The sequence below is a fragment of the Danio rerio genome, chromosome 16 (genome assembly GCF_052040795.2).
Source record: "Danio rerio strain M-AB ecotype USA chromosome 16, GRCz13ab, whole genome shotgun sequence".
Taxonomy (NCBI): Eukaryota; Metazoa; Chordata; class Actinopteri; order Cypriniformes; family Danionidae; genus Danio; species Danio rerio.
The window spans coordinates 55,109,225-55,129,857 of NC_141036.1; the positions used below are offsets into that span (position 1 = coordinate 55,109,225).

The 20,633-nt window shown below is 31.9% G+C and overlaps 1 long non-coding RNA gene across 1 annotated transcript; it reads left to right on the forward strand.

Annotated features, from left to right (window-relative positions):
- The first annotated feature begins 18,171 nt into the window (after positions 1-18,171).
- LOC147840442 (uncharacterized) lies at positions 18,172-20,633 on the forward strand. Its single transcript, XR_015512250.2, has 4 exons — positions 18,172-18,714; positions 18,806-18,847; positions 19,169-19,299; positions 19,638-20,633. It is a non-coding gene; the product is annotated as an uncharacterized LOC147840442 (long non-coding RNA).

The window sequence follows — 20,633 nt, forward strand, 5'->3', positions numbered from 1 at the left end:
CCAAGGCCTTTAGATGACAATACCACATATTGGTGTTGATCTGATTATACCCTAGGAGGAGTTTGTTAAAAAGCAATGCCTGAAAATAGCAAAAAACTTCAAGTAAAAGAAGTTAAAAATATCCGACTTGCTGCTGAATGTTGAATTTCGCTCCAAGAGACTTTTTTTTTGTAGATATTTGCATGTTTAATGTGTGTGTGAATTTTTGCATGTGTGCAAGAAACTGCTTATAGGTGCCGCTGCCGAATCATTTTACCACACCCACTTCTTAAACACATATTAAATGTGAATTTTCTCCAATTTGGGTGTGTGAGCAAACTTTTGTGAGTTTTCTAGCATGTTTGCACCCTCAAAGTTAATAATAAGAAGAAACAGAGCAATTCCAAAAGGGCCTACGCACCACCAGTGCTCGGTCCCTAATGTGGTAAAATCTGAAAACATGGTAAAAATCATTTAAGGCCTTTTCTTTTCCCACATGCTCACCCTGTTATTAACTTTGTTATTTTTTGGCTTGTGTTTTTGTCTTACCTGCTTTCTGGAACATTTCTTCGCCAGACTCGAACCCAATCGTCATGGTCAACTCCTCCCTCAATCTCTCAACTCCACGTCTCAATTCCACCAACGTTCATGGCAAGGTAGCTTGGACTCACTCGGAGGTAAGCGGTCAGCTACTAGCACAAAAAGAAATGGTATCATACCACCCCGTATCTTTGGTTTTAAAGACGAAATGCAGCCATATGTACTTCAGGCTACATAATTCAAAATCTCCAGAAATGTATATACGGCCACGTATATACACATGAGCCTATGTTGCAATTATATATACAATTAGAGCCTTAAATTTAATCAACTCAACAGGTGAAAAACAGAAGCTCTTTGCAGTTGGTTTGTGGACAGTCATGGCTATGATAATGGAGCTCAGAGAGGATCAGCAGTGGCATTGTGTCTAAGAACATATTGAAATGTTTTAAAATCCAGGGGCTACGATGCAAACTAGAATTTATTTATTGGAGTTCATCTACTTCTCTTTATGTCCTTTTTAAATGTAATGTATTATCTTTTTTAAGCTTTGATTATTATTCACATTTATTCGTTTATTCATTTTATTGTCGGCTTAGTCCTTTTATTAATCCGGGATCACCACAGCGGGAAGAACCGCCAACTTATCCAGCACATGCTTTTACACAGCGGATGCCCTTCCAGCTGCAACCCATCTCTGGGAAACATCCATACAAACTCATACTCTATGGACAATTTAGCCTACCCAATTCACCTGTACCGCATGTCTTTGGACTGTGGGGGAAACCGGAGCACCCGGAGGAAACCTGCAAACCTGCAAAAGGGAGAACATGCAAACTCCACACAAAAACGCCAACTAACCCAGCCAAGGCTTAAACCAGCGACCTTCTTGCTGTGAGGCGACAGCACTACCCACTGCGCCACTGCATCGCCCTATTATTTATATATATAATTTTGATTTATCTATTATTTTTTATCTATTTGTTGATTTTTTTGTGAATGTAAACATTCTAAGTAAATGTTATTTGTATGCTATGTTTATAAAAACCTTAAAAACGCAGTTAAAAAAAAGAAACTTTACCCAAGACTCTATATAAAATAATAATAAAAACAAACAAACATAAAAATACATTGTGGAGTTTAGATTGTAACCCTTGCCACATACAGTATTCGCCCTTCACACTCTTCTGCAATACTTTTTTCTGTTTTCTCTGAACTTTAAATGCAGACACACACACACACAAAAGGTCTTCTGTTAAAGCAGCGATGAGGATAAATGTAGGTGACATGGAATAATGAAGCCTCGGTCGAACACCGTGTCGTTTAAGAACGTCCTCAAATCTGATTAGCGTAATGAAGGCCTTATGACCTGTTGAGCCACAACATAACATGATCATTTGATATCACACATTACAGTTCAGCACGACTCACCATTTCAGACTACAAAAAGTACACTTTAGATATAGTAATTGTGTTAATTCCTTCTTCATTAATGCGATATTAACATATTTTCCCACATGATGACATTTTGCGGGTTTACTGGTGATACATCAACTCTTTGTATTCCTCTAAAATGCTCACAGCAAGCGTGGCATTAATTTAATGCTAATTAATTTCATTTGTAATTAATTGAATGTGATCATAGCAGTGCTTCTGCTGGCAAGTCTTTTCTTCAGCTTGTCTTAAAGGTTCGATCGTGTGCTTTTCATGTCGCTCAAAACACCCACTCACACCGTAAACGCTCAAGACCTGCCAACGTTCATGCAAATTATCCATAATCAGTTGAATCATATCAAGCCATTGTTATTTATTCATTAAACGCTCTCCGCTGAGCTGAAGTTAACTTTAAAGTTTGCCGGTGATCTGCAGCGGAGGCGTCAGAGCCATGGATGCGCTGACCTTCATTTTCTCATCACTGATTTATTGACGATTTTTTAAACAAGTAAATTGGCAGATTCTAATACTGATTTTTTTATTAAAGGAAAAATGTAAAATATGAGTACATTAACATTGTATTCCTTAATATATACGGCGGATAACCGTAAATTGACTTTCCTAGAATTCCCTGCATGGCACATCACTTTTTATGTATTTTGTTGACATTATTATGGATCTTTTTAGTAGTTTCCCCATCAGTTATGTACATTAGAGATTTATTTTACATCTAATGTTGATAAACAATGTTTATTTCATGACTTTAATTTTATGCGTGTTACCATACTGGTGTTTAGTAGCTGTGTGAATGACACTGAGCACCTTCTATATGCTGATCCTCTTTTCTGCTTGTGGAAAAAGTTGATTGTGATGAGCATTGGCTTATTATGTAACTTCCTCATCCCCACCTTCATGTGGGTGTACTTTACCGTTAAGAACACGGTACAAACCGTAAAAGTAATTTCTCATTTTACAGTAAACTACAGTATTTTATTAATTTATAGTGGTAATATGTCTGTATTTTGAATGACCAACATCTACACATCTTTAGTTACACAGTTAGACTTTTACGGTTTGTACCGAGTTTTTAACGGTAATGTACTGGCAACCACAGCTGCCGTTTTTTTACCGTAAATTTTACGGATTTATTTTTTACAGTGTATATGAAGAGTTCAGATGCAAAACCCTCTAAAATCCATCAGACCTTTTTTTTTTTTTTTTTGTAAATGAGCATTTTCTATCAGGCTCCTCTGATTAGGTTCAGAAGTTACATTTTATATGTAATGAAAAGATTATTAACTAATAAATAAAATACCTGTTTTCTTTTTAAAAATGTCACTTTAGACAATTCTTTGGTTTTTAACAAGGTAATTAACTTTTTTTTTGCGTCAAAACTAGCTAAATCCACGTCTGCTTTTTATGCAAAAACCTCTAAATCCACATATCGGGACAAGACAGTGTAATTAGCTGAAAAATCACTAAAATGCACTTAGAAATTATTTTAAAAAACATAAAACACCTTAAATTAAAAATACATACATCTGTCAAGTAAGTGGCGGTTCATTCCGCTGTGGGAATCCCTGATAAACCAGGGACAAAGCAGAAGGAAAACGATCTGAATCTGTCAATTCAGTGCATTAATCAATAACATTAAAACTTTGTTGTCATTAATTAAATCTGAACAATCTGTTGTCATTTCTGATATTTGGGATTTAGATGTAATGTAAGTAGAACAATGTAAACATTGAAAACATTGTAAGCTAAGCTTGGTAGATTCAAATTATGCAGTGTAAAAACATTGTGAAACAGTAATATCTGTGCATTGTCCATAAATATTAATAGCTTATCAGACATATAGGTATTATGAAGTAACATAAATAATGTATAGTTTTTACATTATATTTATCTTCTAAAAATAGCTTAAATTAGCTAATAAAACACAAGGTAGGCCTACTATGCAAACAGGGGATGCCTCTCAGACAATTATAGAAGCTGTCATTCATTCTCACCATACTTAATATCAGACCACGCAGCGCCACTGATACGATCCAAGACCAGTGACGAGATGATCCCAAGGTTTCCATATCCTGGACCAGGCTGTATCCTGATCAGCTTCTATGGTGGTCATGGAGGAGTGAAGAGCATGAGACTGATTCCTGTGATGCTCCAGGGACAGACGAGTCTTTGCTGAGGCCTAGCTTCCAGCCTCCAGTGCTTAGACTGCAGATCTGCACAAGACGTTTGGCCATAGGAGTAATGGTCGTACCATCTGAGCCTGGTTCTCTCAAGTTTTTTTTTTCTTCACTTTTGCCAATTGAAGATTATACAAATAGAGGTGAATTGAATATAACTTAAGGTCTTGGTCGACATCTTAACTCTGTCTTCCGTGAAATGAAGTTGCCGTTGTTTAATGTATGGTAAATCGGACTCTTTCAAAGTAGCGTCGCTGCACAGAAAAAAGTTATGAATCCATGTTATACTTCCGACTGTACAGTGTGTTTTCTTTTTCTTATAATGCAGATGGCAACCTCCATCTTTTAAAATAGGAAGCGCAATAAAACGGTCTCCTCATAAAGCCGGCGTATCAGCGTGCTGCTACTGTACATTGAAAATATATAATTCGATTTGCTTTTCCTGTCAAAGGCAAGTGGCGTTCAGATGCTTTTGCCAACAAACTGTTATTTCTGATTGCGCTGATGCTGGGATTTATCCGTGCATACCGCTTTTGGTGTGAACAGCATTTTAATCTAAAAATGTGAGCAAAATCACCTGTTTTGTCGTCACTTTAAACATTACGCTAGAGAATCATACAATACTAACTCTAAAGTGACGTTGGTGAATTAGTAACAGTTTCTGTTGTTCTGACGTCAGCTGCAGATGTGAATGAATGGCGGAAGTAGTTCCTTATACGAAAGAATTTTGAGACTCTCCGTTTTTGATTTTCTTTTTTATATAAACGATTATGACGTCGAGCTGTTGTATAAACGCAATATCACACTCATAATGCGATATGGCTGTATATTGTCACTGGTGGGACACTAAGGCATTTGGCATGCTGCCTAGAGCCAATGCATGCCTCCCACCAGTGGCGATATACAGCTATATCCCACTGCTACTCTTGAGATATTACTTATTTATCATACACTTTTTTGATTAACAACTTCGCAGACAAGGATTTGCAATGACAGTAATCCAGTGGTTCCCTTCTTACAGTTTTATGACAGTACAAGACCGTGTTGTCAGTTTACAGTGTCTCTCGCCTCTGTTAATGCTCCATTTACACATTCTGTATGCTAAAATAACTTAAATCTTCTGAATTACAGGAAAAAGCCAGTTGCTGATTACGCCCGTGGCCGGTGGCTGTGTGCATATGTGTTTTTTGGGTCTGGTGTCTTGTTGCTGAGTGATAGTTGGGCTCATTGAGCGCGGCTGGCTGGTGTCAGCGACCCTGATGGTTAATGCTCAGCAGCTCAGGTGTGCTGATGCTGACAGGTAGTGTTCACACCGCTGCGCCGCTCAGGGGAAATCAAGCCCGCGCTCCAAATGAGTCTGTTTACTCCACCAGGGAAAACAAACAGGCCGCGTGCTCATCAGCATCACAGTTATAGGACGTACAAACAGGCCCTACTTTTACAACTACAGCAGCGTCGTTTAATGCATACTAATCATGCACCGCTTCACCGCCAACTTCTGACGAGTCTGTAGAAATAGCAGATAAAAAGACAAACAAATGCAGGCTGGCTGCTTGATGCTACGCACAACTTCATCATGCATTCAGGATTGTTTATAATAGATGCTTATTTTAATACGGTTATGGATAGTGTGGAAGCGGGACATATGTTAGATGATGTTTTTTCTTAATGAGAAGTTGAGTTAAATATCTGTATAGTTGTAGAAGTAAAATCATAACAATTATAATTATTATATCGTCTAAACTACTGAACATGACCCATTCTAGTTTCCGGTCATTTTTGAAAAACCTTTTTTTGATCCACTTTAAATGTTGATAAATGAAAATGATCATAATTATATATTAGCATTATTAAAAATATCAACATTATCGTAAATTATAAAATTTAAACATAAATTATTGTTCAATATTTCAGTTAATATACAATAAATATTTGCAATATATCATTTAAAATATATAACAATCTTAATAAAATGTATTATTATTATTATTATTATTATATTAATAAATATAAAAAATGTAGCTGTACATATGTAAATAAATATACAATACATAAGAAAATAAATAAGTAAACTGTATAATAATAGCAAGAATTATTATTGTATAATATTAATACATATAGACTTCTGCTTTAAATAAATGTATAATACAGAAGTGTTACAATAATATTAATATTCATTCATTAATTTTTTTTGGCTTATTCATCCATCTATCTATCTATCTATCTATCTATCTATCTATCTATCTATCTATCTATCTATCTATCTATCTATCTATCTGTCTGTCTGTCTGTCTGTCTGTCTGTCTGTCTGTCTGTCTGTCTGTCTGTCTGTCTGTCTGTCTGTCTGTCTGTCTGTCTGTCTGTCTTTCTGTCCGTCCGTCCGTCCGTCCGTCCGTCCGTCCGTCCGTCTATCCATCCATCCATCCATCCATCCATCAGGACGTAGTGGATTTAAGAAAAGTGTGTGTGTGTGTTTGTGTGTGTGTGGGGGGGGGGGGGGTTGTCTGTCTCTAAACGTGAGCGAGACGTACCCCCTCGTATTATTATTATTATAATATTAATAAATGTATATGTTTGCTCTAAATAAATGTATAATAAGTATTATAATAATATTACTATTTTTAAAATAAAAAAAACTATTATCTATTTATTAATTTATCTGTCTGTCCGTCCGTCCGTCCATCTATCTTATTTTTCTTTAAAATATATCATTATTATTTCTTTTTGTTAACATTCTAAAAATAATATTAATATTATTTATGTTGACATTCTGAAAAGCATTTATAATAATAATAATAATAATAATAATAATAATTTTATTATTATTATTATTATTATTATTATATTAATAAATATATATGTTTGCTGTAAATAAATGTATAATAAGTATTATAATAATATTAATATTTAAAAAAAAATCTATTTATCTATCTATCTGTCTGTCTGTCCGTCCGTCCGTCTATCTATCTTATTTTTATTTAAAATATATCATTATTATTTTTTTTGTTAACATTCTAAAAATAATATTCAAATTATTTATGTTGACATTCTGAAAAGCATTTATAATATTAATTATTATTATTATATTTATCAGAATGTCAAAAAATTTGTATTATTTTTGTGAATGTTAACAACAACAACAAAATAATATACAGTATTATATTAGTATATAGAGACATCTCAGAGATGCCCAAACTAGGGTCTGCGGGCCAAAATTGGCCTATGGTAACCTTTAATTTGGCCCACCATCCCATCTGATAAATATTTTTATAATACTTACTGTATGTAGCAAACATCTGTATTAATAATAATAATAATAATAATAATAATAATAATATAGTATTATGCATTATTAATACTATTGGTGCTGTTGACATATTCTAAAAATATAAATACCATTATAGCATCTAATACTATATTCTGAACATGTACACTGCATTATTGTTATATGTATACTGCTCTTATTGTTCCAAAAATAAAAAGTAGAACAAAATGCTTATATTTATACTGACATTTGCTTTTGCATAGTTAAAATTTATTGAAAATACTCTTTAAAAAAAAAGCAATCTATGATTACATACTTTAATATATTGTTTTGTAATCTATTTCTACAACTGTTATAATAAATATTATAATAAATAACTATAAGTATTAATGCACTTTATATATTTCAAGCAGCAGAACTATCTGAACCAGTTTACACGGATCAGGCTCACTCTGCAAATCTCAGAGGTTTAACACTTAAGCAAAACACAAAACACCGTCCACCAGATCTCTCACAACACACACATATTAATAAGCTCATAATTATATTACACTTCCTCAAATCGACTCCCTCAAGCTGTTAGTTAAAGCCAAACACATTTAAAGCCAAATTAGAATGGAAAGAAGACTAAATGTAACTAACTATTCCCCTAAAGATTAAACTATTCCCTATAATCAAGCACAAAAGTGGAATTAATATTTCATAAAACATTACACACACTCTACCTACAATGCTGAGTTAATTCAATTTTGGGTTAATAGACAAACACAAACATAGAACTGAAGTTTTCAATTAGATTTTTAAGTAAACAACTGGAATTGGGTTTTATATATTGGGTTATGCTTTAAAAATGTATTAATATTATTAATATTGTTGACATATTCTGAAAAAATAAACAGCACAGTGGCATTTAATACTATTTGTTTATTATAATATTTTAATATTTATGTTTTTATTGTTGCAATCAGTGGAAAAAAACAAAATACATACATTCACCTGTAATTCTGGGTTGTTTTAATACAATTTTGGGCCGGTAGACAAACTAAAATGTCAGACTAAAGTTTTTAATTAAAGTAAAAAGCTGGAATATGTTTTATATATATTTATGTTTTATATATTTAATTATGTTAATAATAATAATCTATTATTATTATTACTAGTATTATTATTGCTGACATATTTTAAAAATAAATACCATAATGATATCTAATACTGTTTATTTATTATTATATTTTAATATTTATGTTTTTATTGTTGAAATCAATAGAAAAATAAAAATGAATATAGAACAAAATACACAAACTCAAACTACACTCCTGGGTTGTTTCAATACAATTTTGTAGCACTTGCGTTTTCAATTTAAGTAAACAACTGGAATTGGGTTTTATAATTTTATTTATGTTTTTTAAAATATATATTATTAAGATTAGTGTTATTAATAATATTGTTGGCATATTCTGAAAAATAAATACAATAATGGCATCTAATGCTATTTATTATTATGTTTCAATATTTATATTTTTATTGTTGCAATTAGTAAAAAAAAAGAACAAAATACAAACACTCATCCTACAATTCTGGGTTGTTTTAATACAATTTTGGCTCAAATATAGACAAACTATAAATATATGCATTTTAAAATTGACTTAAATTATTTAAACAATTGGTATTGGGTTTTTATAAATTTGTTTATGTTTAAAAATATAATAATAATAATAATAATAATAATTTTATTATTATTATTATCACTGTTATTGTTGTTGTTGCATGAATAATAAATACCATACTATGCTTATTATTATATTTAAATAATTATGTTTTTTCATTATTGCAATCAATGGAAATATAAAAATAAAAGTAGAATAAAATAAACACTCATTCTTCAAAATGGGTTGTTTCAATAAAATTTTGGGTCAAATATAGAATATAGATTAAATTAAAATAAATTAATTTTTTAACTACACAACTGGAATCGGGTTTTACACATTTGTTTATTATTTAAATAATATATTTGCAATATATCATTTAAAATATATAACAATCTTAATAAAATTTAATTTCATTTACTTGTCGGCTTAGTCCCTTTATTAATCCGGGGTCGCCACAGCAGAATGAACTGCCAACTTATCCAGCAAGTTTTGGAAATGTTTTGCTACAATGTTGGGTCAAATATAGACAAACCATAAACGTATGATTTTTAAAATAAAAAATAAATTAAACTCTTTTTAAGTAAACAACTGCAATTGGGATACAAAAACTTTTTTTTACTCTCTTTTACATTATTATATCACTCTCTTTTTATATTATTGGATGTTTTAAAATAATATATTATGAGATAGTGAATAATATATACATTTTATAGAATAATATGAGATTGTGATATGCTTAAGATCACAGTATTAAAACTGCTCACCCAAACTAGTATGTTGGGAAAATATTAAATGAAATTTTAATAAACAGGAAAAATAAAGAGAAACATAAAAATAGAAGCTTGTTTGTAGTTTATAATTACTTTTTGCAATAACTTGTTTGAATTCAAGGTGCTACGGTGGCTCAGTGATTAGCACTGTCACCTCACAGCAAGAAGGTCGCTGGTTAGAGTCCTGGCTGGGTCAGTAACATTTCTGTGGAGAGTTTGCATGTTCTCCCCATGCTCATGTGAGTTTCCTTTGTAGTTACCCCACAGTCCAAACACAGCTCTATAGGAGAATTAAATAAACTAAGTTAGCCGTAGAGTGTGAATGAGAGAGTGTATGCGTGTTTCCCAGTACTGGGTTGCGGCTAGAAGAGCATCTGCTGTGTACATAAATCATGAATAAGGGACTAAGTCAAAGGAAAATGAATGAATGAATGAAAATGGATTATCTTTATAGTCCTGAAGACATTAGATGACTAAACTTTTATTTAAAAAAAAAAAAACCTGTTCAATAAAGCTATTTCATTAAAATTCCCCAACAATTACTGTCTAAAGCCACTAAGATATATATATATATAAAAGTATTAATTTTCTAAAAAGGGTGTACTCATTTACACTGAGCCCTGTATATTCATGATTTCCGCAGTAATATCTGATTAATAATGCACATTAAAGCAGCGAGTGTTACTTTTTTAATACTCCTAAGCAGTAAGCATTGACCTTTAACCTCTGGAAATCGTTTAGTGTATGCAGGAAGTTTTTAAGGTTTACCTTCAGGCATAAGCGCATCTTTTCTCTCTCGTCTGAGCACTTAAAACTAACTTAAAGATGGAAATGACTTCTCGCACCTCGAGGGCACATTTCCAGCGCCGAGTCTCCCACATAAATGAAAGCAATTTAGCCAAATCACTCGCTACTCCATTTCAACTTTTAAGACTTTTTGGCTGTGTGCTGTATACCGTGAGCTCCTGTGAGACTGTTGCTCTCAGCTTCCTTCGGCTCTGCAAACGCCAGCAGCTTTTTTTGGGGGGGATTGTTTTGTGCTTCAGTAACTGCTTTGTGACATTAGGGGGTGCTGGAATTCTTCAGGATGAGAGAATGATGCTCTTTCAGGATTTATCCCACTTTTTTTCAGTGTCAAACTTTCTGTCTGAGAGAAGAAGATGAAGAGTTTAGAGGACGACATCTGAGGGATTTTACATCACAATAGTGGAGGATAGTAAAATTGGAGTGGAAACTGAAAGCTTAATGTGTTTAATGATCATTAGTTCATGTGCATTTTACTCCTTTTTCTATTAAAAAAAGCAATTTAACAGTTTTAGTTTTTCTAATTGATTTTAATTATCAAAAATGCATTCATTTTCTATTGAGTTATACACTGTAAATAAATGTATTTTATCTCTAATAAATATATTACTGAAAATAATATCTGCTTTTAAACTGTATTACATATTTCTTTTGGAAAAAAATAAGGCTTTATTTTTTTTTTAAATGATCAAATGTTTTAATCTGTATACAATTTTAATATCTACCATTAAATTCCATATGTTAATACAAATAAATTCCCTATATTAATATCTACCATTACATAAAACTAGTAAATTAGTTAGATTTTCTAAATATAACTTGTAAAAAATATATGAGTATTACTGTCCTTCAAATATGAATTTTATTAGTAAAAGTGAATAAGTGAACATGTGAGTTCCCTATTTAAAACGTGATATTTGACTGTTATATGTTATAATACTGTAAACTGAATGTATTTGTCACAATCACCAGTGATCTAACCCTGATAGATCGCAAGAGAACATTCACTATCACCCGAACTACAATCCTGTCACCTAAAAAAACTACTGACAATAAACCGAGCATAAATACACAAAGAAACAGTTAACTAAAGCTGACGAGGGGGTGGACACAACCAATAAAGAACACAGGGGAATATAGTGAAGAGTGTGACATGAATAAACCAAACTAAAACAAAACACAGTACAGTATTTTATTTCTAAATAAAAGTAGGTATTACTGAAAATGCTATCTGCTTTTAAATTGTTCATTTCTTAAATGTTCATTTCTTTTGGAAAAATGAAGGCTTTTTTTTTAAATGATCGACTGTTTTAATGTGTATACATTTTCAAAATCTACTATTAAATTCCCTCTCAAATTAATTAGATTTTCTGAATATAACTTTTAAAATATATTAGTATCAACACCCTTTAAATATCTTTATTATTTTTGAAATCTTCAATTAAAGATGAATGTGTCATCAAATGAATAATACTTTATAATATAATAATAATTTATAATAATAACAGTTTTTATTTTAGCATATAACAATTTAGTAAAGTGAATGTGTAAATTTTACATTTTATAATGTATATTTCACTGTTCCATACTGAAAATTATGTATTAAACTAGCATATCATGTAATATTAGCGATTGTTTAACAATACATTTAATTTTCTAAATAAAATCACATTTTTAAGCTATTACTTATACTTTAATGAAGTAATGGATGATGAAAAATCAGTTGGCTGTGCATTTATTATATACATTCCATTATATTGTTATTTATCCATATATTTTTATAAATACATATTTTTTGAAAACTATATATATATATATATATATATATATATATATATATATATATATATATACATATATATATATATATACACATATGTATAATTCAGAAATTGATCGAATATGTTTTAATGTGCATTTTTATTGTCATATCTACTATTAAATTTAATCACAAGTTAATTAGATTTTATGAATGAAATTTTGAAATATATTAATATTACCACTCTACAAATTTGAATTTTTATAGTATTTTGAATATTTTCAATTATAGATGAATGTGGTACATACTGAAAATTATGTATTTTTTGAATATATTATGTAATTATCATGTAATTACATGCTTAATATTATCAATTGTATAACAATACCTATTATTTTCTAAATAAAGCCACATTTACACTTTAAAGGATGAAAAAAATCAGTTCACTGTGCATTCATTTTCTATATACATTTAGTTATTTTGTTATATCCATAAATACCCATATAATATTTTAAGAACTTCATTATTTTAAAATATCAAATACACAATTCAACTGCACTCATTTTAGTTTTTTTCACATAATACATATAATTTTGGAATTGATCAAATATGTTTTAATTTGCATTCATTTTTTTTATTGTGTCACAAATTCCATCACAAATTAATTTGCTCTCTGAATAAAACTTTTGAAATCAAAGTTATTATTTAACTAAATAATTTAAATGATTAGTATTACCAATCTCCAGATATTAATTTTTAGTATTTATATTCATTAAAGATTAATGTGTTATCAAATTAATAACACAATTAAAGTGAATGTGTTTAAGTTTCATATAAAAAAAGTTATATTTTACTGTTACATGCTGAAAATAATGTATTCTATGAACATATTGCCACGCAATTACATGCTTAATAATACCAATTGAACTACAATACATTTAATTTTCTGAATAAAACCACATTTTTATTATTACTTACACTTTAAAGGATGATGAAAAATCAATTAGCTGTGCATTCATTTTCTATATTATATTCATTCAATTATATTTTATATACACTTATTTTTTATATATTATTATTTTTCAACAACTGTATATTTTTGTTACTGCATCTTTATTATTTAAAATTTCAAAAACACATTTCAGATGCATTTATTTTAGATTTTATCGTATAATATACTAATATACAGGGGTGGACATAACCAATAAGTGAGGTAAGCAGCCACTTAGGCCCCCGGGGAATTAGGGGGCCCAAATCAATGTCAAGAAGACCATATTAATCATATTGCTCTTTAATAAATTTAAAATCATTCATTCATTCATTAATTTTCTTGTCGGCTTAGTCCCTTTATTAATCCGGGGTCGCCACAGCGGAATGAACCGCCAACTTATCCAGCAAGTTTTTACGCAGCGGATGCCCTTCCAGCCGCAACCCATCTCTGGGAAAAAAAAAGTTAAATCATATGTTTTAAATTCTGTCTATAACATTAATATTTTAACTTTCTACTTCTTTGTACTTCTATTACTGCACATGTAAATATTACAATCTAATCACAAATATGGCTAATTAACTGTATACATTTTGTGCACTTGTTTTTTATTTGTGATTTAAATTTTACATAAGGAAGATAAAGGCTATGGTTTACTTACAAAAAAAAAAACCTGAATCTACATAGAGAAAAAATATCCATAGAAAAAGAGAGTGTTTTGAGTTTCAATGTTAGAGCCTCATTCATGGGATTGCTTAGGGCCCCCAAATCAGAAAGTCCATCCCTGCTTATGTAAATATTTTTATAAAATCTCCTTTTATTATAATTAATATTTTCTTTTTGCAATTCCACAAATGAAAATATTCAATGTTTACAACCAGATATAAATATAAGTATCATTTTTATTCCTCAAAGTCATCACCTCTGCCCCACAAATCAGTTTCCTCCTCCCCCAAAAAAACATCCCCCCTTCTCCCCAAAACCCAACGTCGCTCATGAATCATTGAAAAAGAACACATTTCCTCTTGTTTACCCATATCCACATATGTATAAAATATCATTTATTCTAATAGGCTCTATAAATCAAAAGTATTGTCAGCGAATGAGAGATAAGTGAGGTTATTGTGCGACGAGGCCAGCTGGTGGTAATAATTTAATGAAGTTTTACAGGCGCTATAAAGGCAGGAAGCAGATGTGGCATTAAGGATTATAAAGTTGGTAAAACTTTTAACAAGTGAGATGGATTTCGACGGTACAACAGCAGAAGTGCAGCGAAAAAAAAAGAGGGTGAATTTACACATCCTTCAATTGCAAAGCTATCAATCACACGCGTGTTATTCCTCTGGGAGAATCTTTACATGCATATTTATTAGCTCAACATGCTAATTCCCGCTGCTCCGGGCCCCACCGCTGCGGCGCCAAGCCTGTTTATGACTCATAATTGTTGATATCCTTTGATATATTTCTCTCGACTAAGACATCATTTGCTTTTTTGTGTGTGTGTGTGTGTGTGTGTGTGTGTGGTTTCGAGTCAATGAGGCACAATGACCCAGGCTTTCAATTTAGATTTACAGTTCAGCGTCTATTAAAAAAGCAAGTCAATCCCTCCAGTGGGGGATCTATTGTGCTCCAACTTATAATCGACACTTTCCGCCATGTGGAAAGAGCCTGCGTGCGCTTTTGCTTTGAGCGTTTCTCCTGAAAGTTAGCAATGCTGAAGTGTGTGTTTGTGTGTGTGTGTGGAAAGAGCGGGAGCAGACACCTGCCGCTGAACGCTCTCCTTCGGGATCCGGCATCTGAGAAACGCAATCTGAGCGCAGAGAAAAAACAAAACAAACACAGAGACTGAGTAAACAGCGCTATACGGCTGACGCTGGACAGACGTGTTTAGGGGAAAAGAAGTCATAGATGAATGTGTTTGTCTCTCAGGTGATGTGGAATATTCAAGGACAATCTTGATAACGGCAGACATAGGAATGTGGTGGTTTTAGCGTGACGATGTGTGCTAACACGTGCTGAAGGTTTACACTGCAGGTTAAGCAGAACTCAGGAGTTATGACTAAGTCCAGACAGAATCGGTGGATATTTTTAGCCATTTCTGCTGAGAATTTTGTAAAAAAAAAAAAAAAAACTGCAGATTTATGCAGAATAATATTAGGAGTATCATAACTAAAAACTTAATATATGAGATAATAAAATAATATATTTTTTACTTTTATTTAATGTTTACAATGCAAATCCAATTCGATCGACTTATTTGGTAAACAATAACTCCCACAGAGTTACACGGTCAACTGCTAATGGTGACTGTCTAGTGCCGAAGTGTAAGACCTCATTTGGTCAATCTGTCTTCTCTGTAAAAGGAGCCAAACTGTGGAATGATTTACCGGTTAGCTTAAAATCAGAAAGTAATCTAAATATTTTTAGTAGTGCTCTTAAAAAGTGGTTAAAACAAAACAGCAGTGTTTGCACAAATAGTCTTCTGTTAGTAGGTTGGATCATGTCGGATTGCTTTTGCCTGCAGTAATTTTAGGTAAAGAATTGTAATGGTGTGTACATGTTTTTATTATATTTCCATTTAGTCAATTTTAAGCCTCCTGTGGATAGGTGTTGAGAATTAGCCAGTTTGCTAAAACACTTAAACAAATGCATTTGGTTGTCCAGTGTAACTTTGATGTCCATGTCAAATGAAATTACTGAGACAGTAATATTAAAATACAAAAAAAATATTGCTTTATTGTAAATAAATCATATGAACATTTTTATGAATCATTCATGAATTATGAATCATTATTATTACTGAAATTAGTTTAAAAACTGAATCGATGAGATTATACACACATTTATACAAGTAAATAAATTGACTCAGCGATGGGCAAAATTATGACAAAGGCCAGACACAATCTGTGGACATTCTTTGTTATTTCTGCAGAAAATTTTGTAAAAAATCTGTGGATTTATGCTGAATCATTTAGGGAGCATCATAAACTTATTATATGAAATAAAAAATATTTACCTTTTTAACTTTTATTTATTGTTTACAATGTAAATCCAATTAGATCCACTTATTTGGTAAACAAAGCAAGTCTCTTATATAACAGATCTACACAATGACAGAAAACATTACTTTTCAAACTGTATTGTAAATAAATTATATGAACATTTTCATATTAGTCAATAATATCACTGAAATGTACACACGAGTGAATAGACTCAATGATGGGCTAAAAATCTGTGGAAATCTGCAGATTTCCATGCACAGATTCAATGCGGATTATGACCATAGAAGACATCAATTTTATTATTATATTAAACATTGCAGTTGTTTGTTTGTTTGTTTTTAACAAAGGAACAGGAAGTCATGACCTTAGAAGATTCAAAGTAAAATACTTTTTAAATTTTGAAATGGTTTAGTGTGTGCTTGCAACTTACAAATTGTTAACTCAGTTTAAAATTGTACACTGTTAGACATTTCTGTAAATTACACAGTTATTTACTGTATTTCACCCAGTGTAATACTGCAAATTCCTTTTACGGTAAATAACTGTATTTACCGTTGCATTATGGGAATTTAGTGTGACGTCGAACAACATATACAGCGATGTACTGTATTTGTAAAAATTCGTGTATTATACTGTATTTTCCACAACTGCTTCAACGCCACCTTGCGGCGATTCGACTACTCTGCACCACATTTTGCCTGAGGACCCTGGAGCAATTCTGGAGGACAATTTATTAGTGTGCCTGAAGAACATACTGGATTTAACAAACTTTACTCTGGTAAGCTGAGGCAGTGTTTCATTTTACAGAATGTTTTGTGGACGAGAATAGAACAAAGTAAAGTATAAAGTTGGCTATTATTATTTATTTTCTCTGGCTTGGCGTTATTTCGCCCATTTGAGAAATATATCATCTATTAAGATGTTACCTTTATTTAATTTATTACATTAACACTACTATTACTTTAAATAAGACTGTTTATGACTATTAGCCATTTTTCTCGTCATATCTTTTTATTTATTTACATAGGAACCGGTGTTGCAGCGGGTTTTGGTTTAGGAGGGAACCAGAGGTATGCAGACAGTTTTGGAGGACACTTAGCACGAGACAACGGTCCGGCAGAGAGTGTTTTCCCCCAGAAGAATATGAATGAAAGACCAACAAATAATCCAGGTAAAAGCGCGTCTGTCTGTGCTGACAACACTCGACATTGATTTGAGCACCTCTATTAGCATTTGTTTGCTCGGCAACATTGGCTGAAGCGATCTTAAAATGGTAATGTTAACTGTTAGCTAAACTGAGCTAAGTTTATACTGAATTGGACTCAAACTCATTTTAACGTGCAACGTTTAACTTATATTGATTTATACTATATCTATTAGATGTTGTGAACTTATTTTTCTCTGGTTTAGAGTAACTTATAACGTTAGCTTGAGAAAATAACATCGCGACGTAACCTATAACAGTAGTTCTCAAACTTTTTTCATCAAGTACCACCTCAGAAAACATTTGTCTCTCCAAGTACCACCAAAATGAGCAGTATTGAAATACAATAGCATAGTAGGCCCAGTAAAGCAGCTACAACTCTGCACAGTTAAAAAACGTGGCAGATTACCTCAGAAATATAGGCTTTATGTCATATATCGCATATTATATACATCATTTTTGATAAATTTTTAAATGTGTGTAGCATGTACATGACATACATCATTCCTCCGTGTACCACTAGAAGAAAGCCTGCGTACCACTACTGGTAAACGTACCACAGTTTGAGAACCACTGACCTATAAGAACGTTAACGTAAATCTATAACGTTACAATATGCATAGAGGTAAAGTTGGTTTTATATTCGCACATTCGTTCATTTAGAAGACTCTATACTGTTTACCATGTTACTTTGAATATTCGATCAGAATTAGCATGCCAGTATGACTTGAAATCAACATTAACACTGTTTATTTGACCGTGAGCATGTTGTACTTTGATAGTCATTAGCTGCTAAAATGATTTCGCTATTTAGAGTTTGCAAATAATACTTTTATGAAATTAAATTATTTAGGGGGAAGTCTGAATCTGCTAATATAAAACCAATTTTACCTCTATGCATTATGCTAATAACCACCTTTTTGCTATTTATTGTTTGCTAAATATTTTTTTATCACAACTCTTGACATTTGGTTTAACATAATTGTTACCATTATATTTTTTTCTGTTTAGATATGGCACTGGCACAGCAGCAGTTTTTGTCTAAAGAAACAAACAGCATTTCAGAGGAACATCTTGATCAGCACAGCCTTATGCTTAAAAAATAAGCAAGACCAGTAAGCAACCAAGGTAAACTAATAAAAAAAAGTTGTGTGGAGGTTGTGGATTGTAGCATGGTATTCTTATCTGTATTTTTGGCTTTTTTATGGTCTCAATATAGAATACTGGGAGCCTGCCTGTGCAAACTGGACCTCATACAACAGTAAGTACAGTACATCTATTTGTTTCTCAATATATTAACGTTACTTTTAATACAAAATGTGTCACATGTTTAGTTGCTAGCTAAATAAAAAAATCGTTTTCCCTTTTTTATTAAACCATTTAGTAGGGTTTTTTTTCATCTTTGTTTATAATATTTTGAGCAGATTGAGGTCTGTCATGGGTCAGACATTTCAAAATACAATAATTAGTATTGGGATACATGCATTTGTCTATGTATTAAATGTCTTTTTCCCCATTTCATGTTGCCTAAATATTTTGTAATAAATAAAATAATACAATTTTTTTGTATAAATAATTCCAGAGGATGAAACAAAATGCACAGCAACAACCAGAGTGAGCCAGAAGATAGCAGGAGAAGTACTGAAGAGAATAACAACCATGAACAACAGTGTGTTATCCTTCTTTCACCAGCTAACTGAGAACTTGGATTAGGTGAGACACTCTCAATAGTTTTATCAGTATTCAGTCTGTTTTAGTTTATTAGGAATACATAAAACAAATAGTCTAATCTGTCCTGCTGTGAATCAACCCATCACAAATGCTTCAATGTTTTTGTAAAACCTTGTTAGGGGAAAAAATAAACAGGACATTCTGGTTAGTTATCTTTTAAACATGGTAGTGAGCAGGTTATGAGCAGGAGCCAGTTGCTCAGTACCAGCTGAAAACTACCCCAACCTAGCTGCCATGCTTCAAAATAATTAACCAGTATATGATTTATTTTTTAAACAAGCTTCTTCTATGCTTATGTTAGTCTGTTTGTCCTTATCCAGAGTTCTTCATAATCCTGGACTGGGCCAAATCCTGACCAGATGCTGTGGTGGTCATGGAGGAGTGAATCCTAAAAGACACACGTGATCAATGAGTTTCCGCATTGATCCAATGGGCCAGCCTGACCACCCGCTGGTGAACTTTCAAGCCTCTGGTGCCTAGACTGCGGCCTTGCACAAGTTTGGCTAGAGGAGAACTGGTCGTGCCCAACTGAGCCTGGTAATTCTCAAGGGATTTTATTCTACACTTTCGTCAGTTGGTGAAGTTTGTTTCATGCCACTGTCGCCACTGGATCACTTGGCTACGATTGGTGGATCGGTGGATTTGCTCTTCAGTGTTTGGACTTTCAGCAGTGACATTTACTGCTTCAATTCTGAAAACTGGACTGAAGCAGCTTCAATTTACAAGAACTTCTATGTTAAGCTGCTTTGACATCATTGATCTACATTGTAAAAGTGCAATAGAAATAAAGATGAATTGCATTTGAACATGTGAATTCAGACCTTGTTGAGCATTTGACACCAGAACTAGTAATATTTTAAAGTTGGGTTGTTTCTGAGTCGGCTAATAGTTACAAATATTTATTTTTCCAACAATATGCAATTCAGAAGTTTAAATTTTTATTGTACATGTATGTTCTAGTGCTTTGTGTGATTTATTTATTTTTAATGTGTTGATTTTATTGCTTAATGTAATTTTCACACATTTTCCTTAAATGCTTTAAGCATTATTAATGTTTTAAAGAATGGAATATTTTGTAATTGTGTCTGGTTTAATGTCAGTAGTACTTAGTACAATTGTTTTTTTTTTCTCAACAATATGCAGGTCAGACACTTAAATTAGTTTTGTACATGTATGTTAATGTGCTTTGTCATTTTCAATGTTTTTTTTTCTTAAAATAAAATGTTTTGAATGATTGAAATGTAATGTTTTTACACATTTTTAAGCTTGTTTTAAGCATCTCCAATGTTTTAAATAAAGAGTGTTTATTTTGTTAA